The following is a 5,491-nucleotide window of genomic DNA, read 5'->3' on the forward strand; positions in this document are numbered from 1 at the left end:
AAGCTATTTCCAATCAAGAGTTTCTAATCTTATTTAGTAATTACAGGAAATAAATAAATAAATAAATACTAAATTGTAATTTGGTAATTACAATTTTAAAAAGCCACAATTGTCCTTGTGACACAAGGGGTCAACTCTCTGATCTTTGCTCTCCTTATCTCTCTCCTCTTACTCAAGACAATATGGCTTCAAATGTGACATCCATTATCATCATCACATTGTTTCCTGCACAGTCACTTTGAAAAGGGACATAAATCAGTCTATAAATACTGAGCTACTGGATACGTGAGATACTGTGCCAGGTAATAAGGACATAAAGGTAAATAAGAATCATAGAAGGAGGGGCGCCTGGGTGGCTCAGTGGGTTGAGCCGCTGCTTTCGGCTCAGGTCATGATCTCAGGGTTCTGGGATCGAGTCCCGCATCCGGCTCTCTCCATCTACTTGTGATTTCTCTGTCAAATAAATAAATAAAATCTTTAAAAAAAAAAAAGAATCATAGAAGGAAAGAATTTGCCTATCGACAAATCTAGATCTTTCCAGAAATAAAATATTGATTTTTTTTATGAACTCAACAACTTAGTTTAAAACTTACATAAAAGAATAAAGGCTCTTGAATAACTAATCTCTACCAGGTATTAAGGCATACTGCTAAGCTATTGTTAAACTAATATAACAGGAAAACGAGCATAAAATATACTCATTCATACAATGGGAACTTAAGATATGAAAAAAAGTGAACCATATGTAAGTGGGATTATTTATTAAAAAATACTAGTGGGGGTGCCTGGCTGACTCAAGTCAGTGATATACACACTCTTGATTTGGAGTTGTGGGTTTGAGCCCTATGTTGGATGTCGAGATCACTTAAAAAATTAAAATCTCTTAAAAATAAAACTAGGTATAATAAAAAGTACTGGGAATGAGGTTCACTGTTTGGAGAAAAATAAAGTTGGATCCCTTCCTCTTACTTTATACAAAGGAAAATCCAAATGGATGAAAGATCGAAATGTGAAAGGTAAGATTATAAAGTTAATAGAAGAAAATATGGAATAATTTTGTCACTACAGGATAGAGAATGGCTTATTAAACAAGAACCTGGAAGCTTGAAAGTTGATTGGATTTCCCTTCAGTGAAAGATAGGGATAACAGTCAGGCAGAAGGCATTTACAACAACCAAAAGCCACAGGAGATCACTAATGAGAGTGTACAAGGAAAACTGGTATACACACATGCACACACATAAATATGAACAGGCAGAGAAAACTCAAGTGGCCAATGGGTAGAAGAGGTGTTCATTCCCACTTGTAACCAGAAATATACAAGTTAAAACAACAATAAGAGAGGCGCCTGGGTGGTTCAGTCCATTAAGCTTTTGACTCTTAATTTCAGTTGATCTCAGGGTCCTGAGATCAAGTCCCATGTCAGGTTCCACACTGGGCACGGAGTTTGCTTGGAGATTTTCTCTCTCCCTCTCCCTCTGCCCCTACCTTACCCCATCCCTGCACACACACGCTCCCCTCCCCCCCAAAAAACATAAGATACTATTTCACATTCATCAAAATAGCCAAAAATTACTAAGTGTTGGCAAGGATGTGAAGAAAGGAACCCCCGGATGCTGGCAGGGTGGGAAATTGTACCACCGTTCCAAAGACCAATCTGTCAGTACTGGGGAAGTAAAATATTCACATACACTTTGACTTAGTGATCCACTTGCTCCTAGGGACATCCCTAAGAGAAACTCTAGCACCAGACTTGAGGAGACCTAGATAAGGTGTTCCTTGCAGCACTGTTTGTGGAGGGAGTGAGCTGTAGGCACCCCAAACAAGGAGAATGGGTCAGAAAGATGTGGAAGATGCCCAGGGCAGAACAGCATGCAGCAGTCGGAAGCGGTGTGCTGGAAGTACAAACAGTACTGCAGGTATTTCCAAGAGAAAAGCAGAAGAAGAAGAACAGAAAAAGGGGGAGGAGGAGGGGGAGGGGAAGGAGGAGGAGGAGAAAAACAAAATCCATAGCATGTATCTGGGAGTATGCAGGACACAGTAGTTAGGAGCATGGCTGCTGGAGAAACACCCCTTAGATTCAAATCCTGGCCCTGCTGCTTACTGGTGCCGTCGCCTTGGGCAAGTCCCTTAAACTCCCTGGTTAATCAGTGTCTTCATTTGGAAAAGGGGAGATCATAAGAGCAAGTACTCTGTATGCTTGTGAGGATTCGCTGACTCGATACAAGTACTTAAACAATGCCTGTCAGTTAGTGCTCCCTCGGCGTTACTGTTGCTATTATTATCTGTAATAATATGAGAGGGGGATCAAGAGTGGAAGAGAAAAATAAAATTTTAAAAACTACGGTGAGGGGCACCTGGTTGGTTCAGTCGGTTAAGGGGCAGACTCTTGGTTTTGGCTCAGGTCAGGATCTCACAGTTATGGGATTGAGCCCCACATTGGGCTCGGTGCTCAGTGTGGGTTCTACTTCAGACTATCTCTCCCTTTCTTCTCTCCAGCTCGTGTACTCTCTCTCTCTCTCTCTCTCTCTCAAATAAATAAATAAATAAATAAAATCCTTAAAAAAAAAAACTAGGCTGGAAACTTGCATGTACGATAATAGTGAGCTATATATAGAAGGGAATGTTTAATTCAGCTCTCTCTGTACCTGAGGTTAAAATACACACACACCCCTCCCTGCACTAGCTTACAATACAGGGGAAGACACTGAAAATGTCAATCAACTGTGATAAGGGCTACGGTAAGAAAATGCACAGGGCAGCACAAGAACCCAGAAGAGAGACAAATTAGCCTATAGCTTCACAAAGGGATTCTGTAGGAAAGGAGTGTTGGGAGGCAGGATGATTCAGAATTTAAGATTTGGGACTTGAAGGGATGCCTTGGTGGCTCAGTTGGTTAAGTATCTGCCTTCAGCTCAGGTCATGATCCCAGGGTCCTGAGACCCAGCCCCACATTGGGCTCTCTGCTTAACAAGGAGCCTGCTTCTACCTCTGCCTGCCCCTCCGCCTGCTTGTGCATTCATTCTGTCTCTCTCTCTCTCTCTCTCTCTGACAAATAAATAAAATCATAAAATTAAACTTAAAAAAAAAAAAAGATTTGGGACCTTAGGAGTGCTGGGTGGCTCAGTCAATCAAGCATCTGACTCTTAATTTCAGCTCAGGTCATGATCTCAAGGTCATAATCTTGGGGTCATAATCTCAGGGTCATGAGACTGAGCGCCTCATTGGGCTCTGTGCTCAGTGGGGATTCTGCTCAAGATAATCTCTCTCCCTCATCCCCCAAATCCCCCACATTCTCTCTCTAACTCTCAAAATAAAGAAAATTTTTTTTTTAAAAAAAGGAAAAATATTTGGGACCTGAGTTAGAATCACAGTTGTGCCTTTTACTATTCTGTGTGATTTTTGTCAAGTTACATTCCCAGAGGAACTACACCTAGAAAACACTCAGGCCCTAAGAATATATTACTGGAACTCAAAGACCCCAGCAAAACCTCTCCATAATCTCAGCTTGGACTAAGCCTCTCTCAAGTAGTTCATATCTCTTTAAGAACAACCCCCCAAATCGCATATATCCCAGCAGGTACAAGTTAATCTAAAGGCCTGAAAATGCATCTGCCCACTGATTTGTTTAGAGTACACTGTAAAGCAAGCTGTTGCCTTATTTATAATTCTCAGCAAAGGAAGAATCCTAAGGGGGGTGATCACATCAGATCTTAGAAGCAGAAGGGGGTGATGGTGAGGCTGGTCTTTAAAATCAGGAGGAGGTAGGGCTGTCCGGGTGGCTCAGTCAGTTAAGCGGTTAAGCTTCAGACTCGATTTTGGCTCAGGTCATGATCTCAAGATCTGTGTTCAGCGGGGAGTCTGCTTCTCCCACTCTTTCCCCTCTCCCTCTTCCCCTCCCCCTCCTCTCTCTCTCTTTCTCACTCAAATAAATAAATAAATAAATAAATAAATCTTTTTTAAAAAATCAGGAGGGGTGCCTGGGTGGCTCAGTGGGTTAAAGTCTCTGCCTTCAGCTCAAGTCATGACCATGGGATCGAGCCCCCGCATGGGGCTCTCTGCTCAGCAGAGAGCCTGCTTCCCCCACTGCCCCCCACCCCGCACCCTCCGCCTGCCTCTCTGTCTGCTTGTGATCTCTGTCTGTCAAATAAATAAATAAAATCTTAAAAAAAAAAAAAATCAGGAGTTGGTATTATTAGTCAGAGCCAGAGGGTGTTTTGAACGACTGGCCTATGAGTGGCCATCAGCCCACAAGCTATTATTGGCAAGTGCACTGCAGGATAGCAGCAGCTGCATTAAAAGGAAATCCAGCAGGCATATACTGATTCAGTAACTACAATGTTGCTTAGGGCAATTTTGCCCTAAGAAGGTGGTTCTCGGTCCAAGAAAGAGGACTTGGTCACTGGAGAGTTTACAAATCCCAATTGCAAAACACTTGCTAGTTTTATTCATTTTTCTCACAGAAGAAAAACAAAAATAAAAATACTTGAGTGGCCTGAAATTTGCTTAGGGAATGACCTTGGAAGTAAGGAAGAAAAAGGACATCACAGACATTCCTTCAGGCATGATTCCCATGGACAGAGCTGAACAACATGTTCTCCAGCTTGAAACCAAAATCAGGTGAGGAAAAGCAGACACGCCTCATTCTTTGAAACTGAGAACAATTTCCAACCTAGGAAGTGGCCACCAAAGTTTAGTGTCAAGGTCACAGAGAGGACTCCAGACCACACGAGTTCAACTGCCACCCCACACCACTTACAGGCTTTATGATCTTGTACAAGTTTCTGAATCTCTCTATGCCCCCAGTTCCCCATCAATAGAATGGGAATCAGTGTGATAATAGTACCTACCTGAAGAGACACTAGGGAGTACAGGTTCTCTTTCTTTCTTTCTTTTTCTTTCTTTCTTTCTTTTTTAAGATTTTATTTATTTATTAGAGAGAGATTGAGAGAGAGAGCACAGAGGGAGAGTAAGAGGTAGAAGCAGACTCCCTGCTAAGCAGGGAGCCCAACTTAGGGCTAGATCCCAGGACCCAGGGATCATGATCTGAGCAGAAGGCAGACGCTTAACCCACTGCACCACCCAGGTGCCCCAACACGTTCAGTTTCTTAAAAAGTTAAACTTACCATTAGGTCCAGAAATTGCACCCCAGCTATCTACTCAAGAGAAAGGAAAACACATGCCCATATCAAGACCTGAATGCAAATACTCATAGCAGTATTGATCATAATGGCCAAGAATCGGCAAATGCCCATCAACTGGTGAATGGATAAACAAAATGTGGTACTAGTACATCCATACATGAAATACCATCCAGCAATAATAAGTAAAAAAAACAAAAAACAAAAAACCACCAAACTACTGATATATGCTACAACATGGATGAACCTCAAAAACATACAAAGTGAAAGAAAACAGATGCAAAAAAGCTATACATTATATGATTCCATTTACATGACATTTTCAGAAAAGGCAAATCTATGGAGACAGA

This window comes from Neovison vison, chromosome 4 (assembly GCF_020171115.1).
Source record: "Neovison vison isolate M4711 chromosome 4, ASM_NN_V1, whole genome shotgun sequence".
NCBI classification, from domain to species: Eukaryota; Metazoa; Chordata; class Mammalia; order Carnivora; family Mustelidae; genus Neogale; species Neogale vison.